Source organism: Diceros bicornis, chromosome 16, assembly GCF_020826845.1.
Source record: "Diceros bicornis minor isolate mBicDic1 chromosome 16, mDicBic1.mat.cur, whole genome shotgun sequence".
NCBI classification, from domain to species: Eukaryota; Metazoa; Chordata; class Mammalia; order Perissodactyla; family Rhinocerotidae; genus Diceros; species Diceros bicornis.
Window position 1 is genome coordinate 37,193,504 of NC_080755.1, and position 13,189 is coordinate 37,206,692.

A 13,189-nucleotide genomic window follows, 5' to 3' on the forward strand; every position below is an offset into this window, starting at 1 on the left:
CAATTTGAGACTTCATAGGAAGGCTCTGTGATCCAAAGTCAAGTATTCATTTATCTTTATTCAATCACAAAACTATTTATCGTGCTCTTACTCTGAGTCAGGCATTGTGCTACATGCTCAGAATTCAGTTTTGAACTTGATACTGTTATGGACTGAATGTTTGTATCCCCTCTCAAATTCAAATCTCTAGTCCTCATTGTAATGGTATTTGGAGGTGGAGACTTTGGGGGTTAATTAGGGTTGGATTAGATCATGTGGGTGGAGCCCCCTTAATGGGATTAGTGCCTTTATAAGGGGATGACAAGGCTCTCTCTCCACCATGTGAGAATACAAGAAGGAGACTGCCATCTGCAAACCAGGAAGAGTGCTCTCACTAGAAAACAGATGCCTAGCACCCTGATCTTGGACTTCTCATCCTCCAGACTGTGAGAAATAAATTTCTGTTGTCTAAGCAACCCAGTCTATGGTATTTTGTTATAGCAGTCCAACAAAGACACTGTTCTCGCTCTTAGGGAATTTTTGTGTTAAAAGTCTGAGACCTTGTAAAAGCATGTGAGTCCCTTTTATAGCTATGTCAATTCATAAGTTACAGAGTTTTTTCAACACACTTTATGTAATGCTTATCTCATCTGTGTGAAATAGGTCTTGTTATTTCAAACATATAATAGTGTATTGAACCTCATATGTAATAGATTTAAGCAGCACATCCATAGCTTGTATGTGGAAGTGTTGGGATGAAAACTTGAGTCTCTGATTCCAGAGCCAATGCTCCATTCACTATATTAAAACAAACTCTTTTTTAATTGAAAATAATCCTACAGTCCACATTTAGCAATATATTAGATATTACTGGAAATTATTTCCATAAAAAAATTTTGGTCCTAAAGGAATTCTCTCTTCTAATCCAAATCCAAATAGCAGAATGCTAAGACTAGAAAGGATTGTAGAGATTATTTCAGCCTAAATTACTTATTTTACAGATGAAGAAACAGAAACTCAGGAAAATTATGTGAATTATAGCCGGACAGTGAAAGAGCCATTGAGCCTCCTAATTGCATTTCAGCCCTCTTTCCAGTGCCCTAGGAAGACTTTTTCCTAGCATGAGTATTCCCGCTATTATATGCTGCCTTTATTGTGTTTAATGGGGTTGTGTGATCAACTTTTATACTCCAATAATCCAGATCCATTTGCCTGGATGAAAAATTTTGTTCTCATCTTCTCTTTTATTCATCAAAATGCCAAAGAAAGCACATACTGAACTATTACATATCCTAAAATGTTATTGCTCACATTTATGTTCTCTTGTTGCAGGAGGGGATAAAACACTATTAAATTACAACGAATCTGTTTGTAATGTATTCCACAGCTTTACGATGGCCTGAAATGTGAGCTTGATGACAGGCATCTCCAAATAAACTCACATCATTTCCTCTGCTCTCTGCGTATTTGGACAGTTGGTCAATGCCTTTGCTCATCTGTAAATACTATGTGGTCTGTGTTATACAGCACAATTGGTTTCAAAATCTACAAGGACACAAATCAATAACACTGCCGACTATTTTTTAACACAAGATTTGAAAGGTACTGAAGTGTGTTGGATGAAATTGCTTTATTACAGTCATAATTTGGTATATTTGTATTGCGTATTTATATACATATATGTTGTCATTCCCCTTTTTCATATTCTATGGCCACTGATAAACATTACAGAAATATTATCGCTCTCATTCATTTTTATTGTACTAGTTAAGGAAAATATTTATATTTTTGTCACTGTAGAAAAGCCTCAACCCCAATTTCAGTGTAGTGGCCAAAATGAACAGCTAGAGACATTCTTGAAGCTCTTCAAAGTCAGCTATTATAGATTCAAATTCCACCTTTATCACCTACAATTATTTGAATTTGGGCAAGTAACTTATCCTTTCTCTGCCTCAATTTCATCATCTGAAAAAATGAGGCTAATAATATTACTTCTCAGGATAGTTGTGAAGACTAAATGAGATAACCTATGTTCTATTCTTGGCTCCATCCCTGGTACACAGCAAGCACTTGACATACATTTACTATAATAATAGTGGTGATGACAGTGACCATGAAAAACGTGAGGATTATGATTCCATTGCTCAGATTCTAAATGTCCAAGTTAATGACAAATTATTCAGAAAAGGCTCCATAGGCCATATTAAATGTCCTGCATCAAGCAAGTTGGGTAGATTGCCAATGACCTTGTAAGCTCATTGACTTTGAACACATCATATTAGCCAAAACTAACATTACCAATAGAGGAACAAAAGAAGCAAAAATTAATACAATGTATTTGTAAAACTCACCATGGGTGTGGATTTGTGATATAGAATGTTAGCCACATACAAAATTACGTAGGTCCAGTCCTTTTCTTACAGGCAGGCCAAATGGAAACTATGCCAAGGAGGAGAGTTCCTGAATCATGAGAGGAAGAATACTGGATAGTGTCTAAGGAGAAAGTTGGTAGGTAGAGGTAGGCAGCTAAAATAATACAGTCAGTTATCAAAGATATAGACACTGGCAGCGACTATGGAACAGAGTGGCTGTTAGAGAATCACAGGAGACTAGAATGAAAAACCAGGTAGGCCCAGGAGGAAGATGTGATCTGGCTCACTACCCAAGAACTCCACCTGAGGGAGTTCTCTGCTTGCACTTTAAAGGGGCTAAGGTAGGAATAACATGAGATGGACAGAGTAGGGATTGTCAGTGAGGTCTGTATAAACTCATTGATTTACCTAAGACCATGTAACTAGTTAGTTTGTTGATAAGGTTTTAGAACCCATGTCTTCTCACTAACAATCCTGAACTTGCTCCATTAGATCACATGAGGAATGCTGAACCAGCCTAAGTTACTTATGAACAGAAAGTACTTTCCTAAAGATATATTCTTTTACTAACATGACTTCATAAATGTGAATATCCCAGACTTTTAACAAATTGTACCAATTAGATTAAAAAACGGTCATTGCACAGGAATTTCAAAAATTATCAGTCTGACCTAAATTTAAAAGAGACATTAATATGTATCTACTGTTGGTGTCTTAGGAGTGCACACATGCTTGAATAATTCTTTGGGCTCCTGTGCCTTTCTAGGTTGTTGGTTTCAATTTTAAAACCCCCTTTGTCTGTAAATATATCCGATGGCCATATTAATACCCACTGTAGAACTCATTATGACCACGATCACATTAAGCTTCTGCTCAAGGCCCTTCAGTGGCTTCTCAGCTCACCCTGAGTAAAAACCAATGTCCTTAGTAGAGCTACAATCCTCTCCATGAGCCAACTCCTCTCTCTCTCTGATCTCATCTTTACTATCCCCTCTTGTTCATGCTGTTCCAAACACTCTGGCCCCCTTGGTCATTCCTGTTTTGGGGCCTTGTACTTGCTCTTCCCCCTGCTTGCCACGCTCTTCCTGCCCCAAAGATCCACATGGATGACTCCATCACTTTCTGTAGATCTTTGCTCAGAAGTCACCTTCTCAACGAGGCATTCACTGGGCCCTTGAACAAACATTCCAATGCACCCAATACTTCATGTTTCCTCTCCCTGCCTCATTGTTTTGTCCTTCATGCTTAACCAGATGTAATGAAATACATTTCACTTACTTGTTTTACGTGTTGCTTGTTTCCTCCTATCAGAATATAAATTCCATGAGAGCAGCTGTTGGTTTTTTTTTTCTGTTTTGTTCACTGCTAGATTCTCAATGACCAGAACCCTACCTAAATTTAATGAGTGAAGAAAAGAATACATAAAAAACAAACAAACCAATATGTCAATGAGTTCTGGTCCCTTTAAAATTAAATTTAAAATTGTGTGACTTCCCTGCAAGATGAGCAATATAAAGTAACTTTCAACGTATATAATATAGGGTTTAAAAAACTCTCTGATGTTAAATTCCTTCACACTAGCCTGTTATGCTTAGCCAACTTAATTTCTATCGGTATCAGCACAAACATTTATCTCCTACAAAATGCTCTATTCAGTGGCTTCTAGAAGGATTTTCACATTTTTACATTCACACCATCACTTTACTTGCGAAAGTCAACTCCTCCTCCTCTTCTCTAATCCAAGTCCTGCCTCCTTGTAAGCCCAGCACAAGTTCCTTCTTTTCTAGGAACAACTCCTCCCATACTCCCTCTCAAACTAACCTTCCTCTTCTCTTCATTTCTGGACCACTTAATAGCTAAATTACTCATTTGATAATTGACTATGTTCATCTGAGATATTTCTTGTAGCACTGTCTCATTCTGGAATTGAACATTTTGTTCATATTTTAAATTACTATTATTTTTTCCTTGTCTTAGTTATGAGTCTATTGAAGTCTCATTGATGCTCTACAGTTGTTGGAAACTTCCTTCACGCCTAACAGGGTGTCTTAAATATGGTACATGCTCAAGAAATATCTGTTGATAGATTCACTCTCATGGTGGTTGTAGCAAAGTAGCAAAGGTTGTAGCCTTTGGTTTAAAAGAACATTTAAATACAATTGGATAGCTAAACTGGTGGAAAGTCAGACTGCAGTAATTAGAAGTTACAGTCTCTGCCAGGAAACCTGTCTCTAAAAAATAAATATCAATCCCATTAGAGTCTTTCTAAAGGAGAAATAAGTAGGCATACTCTGATAGTGTCACAGGATGTGAAGTGAAAAGCTTTACTATTAAGTCACAAAGGCAAACTCTTACTCTTTCCCAATTAACATAGCTAAACTAAATCTAATTCCAATGTTTCATGAATAGGAGGAGTCAGGCAAAATTATTGGGCAGAATCTACTCTATTGCTATCTATCAGCCTTTAAAAGGATACTCTAGTCCAGAGTCAGGAAGGTATGCAAACCTTCAGAAAAGCAAATATAACACGCTCACCAATAAGACCAGGTAGAATTGGGTACTCACTCTCCTGAGCTGTTTATCTCAATTTTACTTCTTGCTCGTCATTTTGAAAGGCATTTTTCCTTTTAAAATCCTATCTATTTCTGAAGACAGTAAAGCTATATCCTAATATGGCAACAATTGCTGTAAATTTTTGTTATTTACTGAAATCATACTATTGTGTCTATTGTTCGTACTTCATTTTCTAGGATAAATTGCTTGAAGTGTGGGTTAGTACATAAATATCCCACTGCAAATTAAATGGTTGTCAAAAATGTTTTGGGGAAATTGCATTGAATAATAAACCAAAAGACTGCATGATTTATCACTCAGTCTGCTCAACTTTCTAGCAGTATATTGAAAGTCAGAGAGGAGAAGCCCTTTCTCAAGCAGCATTCTCAATGTGTGTGTGTGCGTGTGTGTGTGTGTGTGTGTGTGTGCGTGCGCATGCTACATGTATACCCCAGGCCAGTTTGGAAAAGGAGTGTTAGGGTTGGAATTAATGAATGTTTAAGAGTGGAGTAATTTAATCTGAAGGAGGAAAAATTTCCATGGTTGTGAATAAGCTCTGGAGCTTAAGGAAAAGGAACTGCCATTGACCTTGTTAGTTTAATTAAATGACTCACAATTAAGACACTGACAAAACGTTGGCAGCTAATGATATGCAAACTAATATTGGCTCAGAATGTATGCTGTAATTCCTGATGATGATGCCAACTATGCTTTATTACTACCTACTATGAAGCAATGGATAAAAAAACAGCATTCTAAAAAAGTACAGTTGATATTGCACAGGAGGAAAAGCAGCAGGCACCTATCCCTCATGGAAGGCCAGATATGCACTTGAGGAGGGAAGTGATAAATGGAGACACAGAAAGAAAGAACAGGAAAGTAACCTGTCTTCTATTAAAAAACAGCAACAACATTAATGAAACTTAAACTCTTATAGACTAAATATCCTGTATATTTGTTTATCACTTGGCTCAGTAAATATTTATTGTGTGCCTATTTGATCAGCCAATGGAGAGAAAGAAGTACATTATGCTTATTCTTGTTTCTTTTTTGTTTCTATCCCAGCTCAAACTTGGCCCAACTGTTTCCTAGAGTAGAGCTATCCGAAGAGCAAGACAGGCAAATCCAAAGATGATCAATGTCAAAATAAATTCTAGAGGATTTTTGGCAGTCTGTTTTCAAAAGATATTGGCTTCACATGAGCCATTGGGTAAATCCCCCACGGTCTCCTAAAGGTAACTCATTTTCATGCACATGTGGACTCAAGTCTATGTGGTCTGGTCCACAAACCCTAAGAGAGCTTGTGCATAGAGATCTTTCTCAAAGTTATAGTTTTGCAGTTCTCTGTTGTAGCTTATATACTTTCTGGAAAGCATTATATTTTCTTCTAGGCATTTTTAACTAGAACCTATATGTATATTCCAGTAGGGTTTTGAGATTTAGACCAAACTATCACTTCTGCATTTCCCGCCTGGGCTCTCCAAATAGTCCTCTCCAAAGCTGGCTGGGATTTCTGGTGGAACCGGAGGTGTTTCACTTTCACTAGTGTAACTTTATTTTATTATTGTGATTGCAAGGTGTACCACTTAATGGAGAAGAACGATTGCTTTATTAAATACTTTAGGAAATCGGATACACCCCTGGCAATAAGAGGTATCTGATGATAAGGAGTAAGAGCAAGACCCAGAGCTGAGGGCACTACCCAAAGCAGGGAGAGGGTATCTTAGATCATCAGAAGCAAGACATTAACCCTGAGTCCTGCAGACCTAAAGGACCACACTGGCAGAGGAAGGACATTGGTGGAGAGGAACTTGAGAGACAAAGATGAATAACCTAGCCACTGCCTACCACAATCTGTCACCTATCTCCACATACACCCAAATCCTGCCATTTGCCAAAGTCTGACCTAAATAAGATCACAAATACTTCCATGGTGCTAAGTCTATATTTGCTCCAATGGTACCGATTGCTCTTAGCATTCTTTGGTACCACAAGTATCTACAATCACACAACATCCTCTACTTATTTCCTGCATATTAGTTTCAACATTTCAGCTGTAAGCTAAGGACAAGGACTGTGTCTTTTCCTTTATTTTCTGTACCTCTCTACCTTCCATGATGAGGGAAATATAAATGTATTATCACTCAATAAATCTGGATGAATAAAATGAATTAGTGAAAGAATGCAAACATTTTAATTCACCTAATGTATAATTCTTTCCTGGCCTTGCTATTGAAAAATAAACATTCTTTATAACAAATATTCCATGAAGGCAAGGAGACTTTGATATACATTAGAACTCTGAAACAAATACTCAAAGGTATTTCTCTCTTCCACAGACATGGCAGACATTGCCACACACCCATAGTACAGTACTGCTTGCAGCCTAACCATGGTGTGACCATTTCTCTCAGCCTAGCAGTAGAGATGCTCCTACTGATTAACCTAATTTGAATAAACACATTTTCACCCTGACTTTAGAGAATTCTTCATAAAACACATACCATAATTCGAGAAATCACTATCTAGCTGGAAAGTGACATTTTATTCACATTAAAGAATTAGAGGACAGGGCAAGATGAACTTGAAATTATCTATCCCCTCCATCCTGCAATTCTTCCTTTGTTTTCTGTACCACATATGAACAATATCACGGAAATAGTGACTGTCCCCTTTCACTTACCACCCATTCCAAATGGTCCAAGTGTTGTCAATTATGCCTACATACCTTTCGAACCTGTCAACTTTTCTCCACTCCTAGTGCTATTTTTCTCAATCCGGCTGTAATAACTTCTCTCCTAAATTACTTAAATTATCTCCTATCTTTTTTACCCTAGGTAATCTCTTCCTCTAATTTATCTTCTTTATATATTTATAATCTGTATATATTTATACTTCTGTATATGTTTGTATAATTTCCAGAGTGATCTTCCTAAAATGTAAATCTTATTAAATCTGTCCTCCATTTAAAATCCACAATGAGTCTTCAAACTTGCAGAATAATATTCACATTATTTCATGTAGAATACAAGCTCCTGAAGGACGAGGCTGCTATTTTAAAAGCCTATCATCTGTTCTCTACCCACTCGCAATACAATTATTTAAGGCGATATTTAACTTCTGTCTCTTTTTCTTGCTACTTTTGTGAGTGCTATTGCTTCTACCTAAAATGCTCTTTCCCTTCCTCATCCTATCCATTGGCTCATTAATGTGTTTCAGACTCCTGCTGGTTCTAAAGAGCTCTATTAGAGCCTGGAATGGACAGAAGGGAAAAATATATACATGGACAGGACCCACGTACGGCTACACCAATTCACTCTTTAAGTAGTCAGTTTAATTTTTCATCTCTTTTACATATTGGGGTTCCTTTGTAGGATTATGCTTAAATAAGGAATTCTTTATACCAAAAAGGACAACATTTTAATACCACTGAGCTTCCCTGACACCTGTTAGATTTAGATTTCTGATTATCTTGGTTGGCCCACTTTTGCAGAATCAAATTTGCAGAATCAAAAACTGGGACATATAAAATGTTTTTGGAGATTTCAAATTTATGTATTGGTGAACGTGGAAAACTCAGGGAGAAGGATCTATCAGTAATTGTAATGTCCTATTTAAGCATGTTTTCTAAACCGTAATAGGACAACATTTCTGTAATCATGTCCATTATATTGGTACATTTAGAGAATGAATTCTTGAACCCCTAGGGGATCCATGGATGGGCTTTAGAGATTCAGTGAGGCACCTGAGGTGTTATGGAATTTTTTTTATTTTCAAGCATTTCTGTGGGAAGAGGGTTCATAGTTTATTAGAGTCTCAAAAAATCCAAGATGACAAAAAAATTTAAGTACTTCTCCTTTACAGAGAAACATAAGGCAAATTAAATTGTAGGGTTAAAATGTATTTCCTTTTAAAAATGCAAATTCGATATAACAAAAGGCAATCAAAGTATTAGCCACAATAAAACAATAATTTGAATGGGAATTAATTGCCCCCAATATTTTGCAATTTCTCTCGTCTTATCCCATCCATTCTTGGTTTATATAAGGAAGGAATTTGTTCTATGACCTAAAAGACATGAGCATATGATCTATACTTATGTAAGTTAGTTCAAGAGATGGACAAGATTTACGTGGTTAAATAGTACCCTAGAGATCAGAGCCAAAGACTTGCTTGATCACTACCAAGAGCAGAAAGTATCTGGACATCTATAATGAGTAACAGATGCATTTCCTGACATCCCAAAGGATAAATAGAATTTCTGCATATTGCTTTCAGCTACTTTTCATTAAATGTATAACTGAACATGGAGTTACTTTTAATTAAGACACAGAATTTTCAGTTTCATTTGAATATCAAAAACAATTGATTTTTACTATAGTTAAGATATTCAAACCCTTGATTCATCACCAATAGTCGTTCTTGGAAGAACCTATATACTCTTGAAGGGATAGCTTTCTATACAATATATTTCTGCCCCTCTCCCCCAACTGAATAGCACCTATGGGTCGTAGCTAATGAAACCATAGGTGTTTTCTAATCTGCAAAGGGTCCACTATGCTACCTTTCCAAGGAGTTGGAGTTTAGAAATTGATTCTTATGATCAATCAAATAATGGTGGGCTTTTAAACTGAAAAGTCATGTCAAGTTGGTGAGTGACTAGGCACTATAGCAAACCAAGTCCACGAGCAAGTCTTGGAAAGCAGAGAGGCTGAGAGAAAGGAAATGCAAAACTAAGAAGTGCAAATGCACTTAAAAGAGAGACCCAGGCAATGACTTTTGTTCCTACTTACCATTTCCAGATGCCTTGTGACACTTGATTATCCACAGGATTATCTGCTAAAGTCTTTAAATAAGCAAATTTCCACTTGAGTCTTTTTGAATGTGTTCAATTCCTTGCAATTGAAAACATCAAGATACTTCACGCTCTGTCCAGCCTTGAGTACTAAACTTACATGTAATGAAAAGAAAAGATAAAAGCTTGAGAAATTAGAGTCATGAAGAACTGGGGCAATAGCTGGAAAAGGAGGACAGAAATGCACCCTTAATATAAAATACAAAAATATATAAAAATATATATAAATATGTATACACACACACACTACACACACACGCATACACACAGGGATATATATGCCCACATACACAAACACAAATTTGCTTAATTCTGAAATTTTAGGCTGGTGTGAGGTTCTCCTGAGAATGCCTTCCACCCCTGTGTGGGCCAAACAGATTCTTAATTAATGATACTACAATCACTACTACTGTTACTACTACTGCTAATAAAATGAGGCCCTCTTATTTCACAACATTCTGCAGTGTTTGAGTGCTTTCCCAACCAGCTCCCTCCTCATCTGATTCCCTTGGAAGGCCAGTGATGTCAGTATAGAAGACATTTTTATTCCCTTTAGACTGCTAAGGAGACTGATGAGCCCCACAAAGTCAAATATTCTGACTCCAGATCAACTATGTCCTTTGCATTACACCACAGAAAAATTCAATACAACTTTTCAGCTGAAGTTATTTCTAATTGAAAAATACTGAATCCATCTTGGAAATCTACTGTGGTTGGTCCAAAGAGACCCAGAGAAAAGGGTATAGATGGAATTAGCAAAATCCATTCATCCCAGGAAGTCTTAAAACACAGACCCTAGAGCTGTGGGAAGGATGGTTAGGTATAACAAACCATGTGCCTATTATCTATTTCAACAGTGATTATCTACTACATACCAGCTATATGTTCATCACTGTGCTAAGCACTGAAGGTAATAAAAGGGAAGATGAGGTTTTCTACGAGTGAACAACAACCGAAAACCATATTTAAGCCATGAGGATTTGCAGGACTGAGGATAAGACAGAAATTGATATAAGCTCAAAGAGCCAATAAAGGAAATAACAAAGATATAGGATGAAATACACCATGGGATATGTTTAGATAGAAATGATTTTACTCTCTAAATATCAGGAATATTTTTACTGAATTTGAAAAATAATATTTTAGAAATATGAATCCAATTATTGAGTAGAATAAGGGAAAGAAGGATTAACAAAAGCAAGATTAATTAGAGGATAGTTATCAAGAATAATTGAGAGAAACAATTTAAATCTGTTTTAGAAAAGAATGAGAGTGAACTGAATAAATAGGGAAAAGTACTACAATCATAGAATTTTTGTTAGACTTTAGAGCTCATGATATTCAAGTTCAATAAATTTTATAGACAGAAGTAGCAGCCGATATCACATAGTATGACAGAATTTAGAGTTGAGTTCTTGGAGACCATGTCACTCATTTTCCTCATTTTAGAAATGTAGACACTAAGGCCCCAAACTGGAAATTATTTTAGGCGATATGGCAGAGTTTACCAACCATTTTGGGACCAGAAGCCAGTTACAGTGACTCTCCTGTCTAATCCTCTTTTTAAAATCCATGTTGATCTGTATGCGTCAGTGGTTTATTACAAAAGATATGTTTGAAAGTCACTGTATCATGCAAAATTCAAACGGCGTTATTATGCCTTCTCTGATCCACTCACTGAATGATTCCACCAATCCAACTGATATTATAATACAGACTCTGTTACTAAGCAAATATTGTGTAGTAAACAATTTTTTTCTTTTTTTAAACGTTTTGCATACTGACAAGTCATTCTTTCTCCAAAGATGCCCTGTGAAATTTGAATACATAGCTTTCCTTGACATTGCAATATATGATGCAAATAATAAAGTCATTAAAAAATGGCTGGGACATGTAGAGTGCCTGCTTTCAAATCTAGAATTTTAGAGCCTTGAAAAATGAGCAGGAAACCCCACTGTATACATATCTTTCACTCCAAGTGAGTAGAAACTGAAGACTTTGGGGATTGAGCTTATGATGGGGCATGAAGGGGGCTATTTAGAGGTTAACACAGCAAGAGACATTTCAGTGCTTAATGTGGCAAGATTAAGAATGCTCATGTAATATTTCTCACTTCTCAATGTATCATGAAGAGTTGTACGGCCCTCCTACAATTGGTGCCTAAGGCAGCCTGTGAGAGAGACACCTCATCAGGCTAAAACCTTTCTATTGAGGTCACCATGTAAACAGTTAATGAAGCAGAAATTCTCTGGGGATTCATTGACTAAGCACATATAGATGAGTTCAATGGAAATGTTCAATTGGTGGTAGAGGAATTGCTTCAATGATGCTTTAACAGAAATTGTGGACATTCAACCCTCCCTGCATTCAATGGGGTGTTCACAATTAATTTTCCGAGCACATGTAACAGTTTGACTATAATCTTTTAATATAAGCATTAACAGTTAAGCTAGAGGACACACAACATATTAACTGCCCAGTCCAATTGAAAGGAAAGGATTTGAGTAGCCAAATTTTTAGATTTTCTAGTCAGTGTCAGGCAAGTAGCCCCCACTTAATTCTGCCATGACATGTAATGAACAATCATTGATATTTTATTTCCACCATAACCGCTATAATCATCCTTTCAACGAATGTGTATTGTGTACCAGCACCATTAGGAGTACATCATACACATGTAAATATCTTTACATTATATATATTTAATACACTCCTATTTAGCAACCAATATGTGCCATGCACTATTGTAAATTTTTTACAAGCATTAATTCAATTAGTAAAATTTGCTTATTACACATTCCCTAATCCTTTGTCAGCAGAATATCTTGGTCCTCGTGACACACTCATATTTTCCTTGAGGATTTCAAGAACTAGCCCAATTGCTTTCTTTCTCATCCCATCCACTGCCATGTTTCCCCTTCATATCAGCAGACATGTTGATGATCCATCTGATAAACCGTTACTGCTTCTCAACTCCCTCACATTAGATGATCTTCAACTCTAATCCATGAGCACAGCCGGAATTGGATCCTACCTCAACTGAAAATATTTCCCCTTTTGGATTTTGAATTAGGAATATTCCCTTGAAACAACAGCTTTCTCTTCTTTCACTTCTCCTTTTTGTCTCCTGGAGCCTGTAATTTACTCCTACTACGACCTCTTTCTGCTAAATTTCCTGAGCTGCCTCATTCTGGCTTCATTTGCTCCCCACAACTACTAATTTTCTAAAAGCCACTGGTCACATCTCAGGCTGAAAATATCCTAGAATTTCATTACCTTTACTGTCACTGGGTTGAATTTCTGAAATAATAATTTTACAGGGGAACTTGAACATGTAGATAAATGATCACAAATCTAACAAACTACATTACCGTGATTTTACTACTACTTATACTCTATCATCAGTCACACTGTCACCAGTACTATTTAC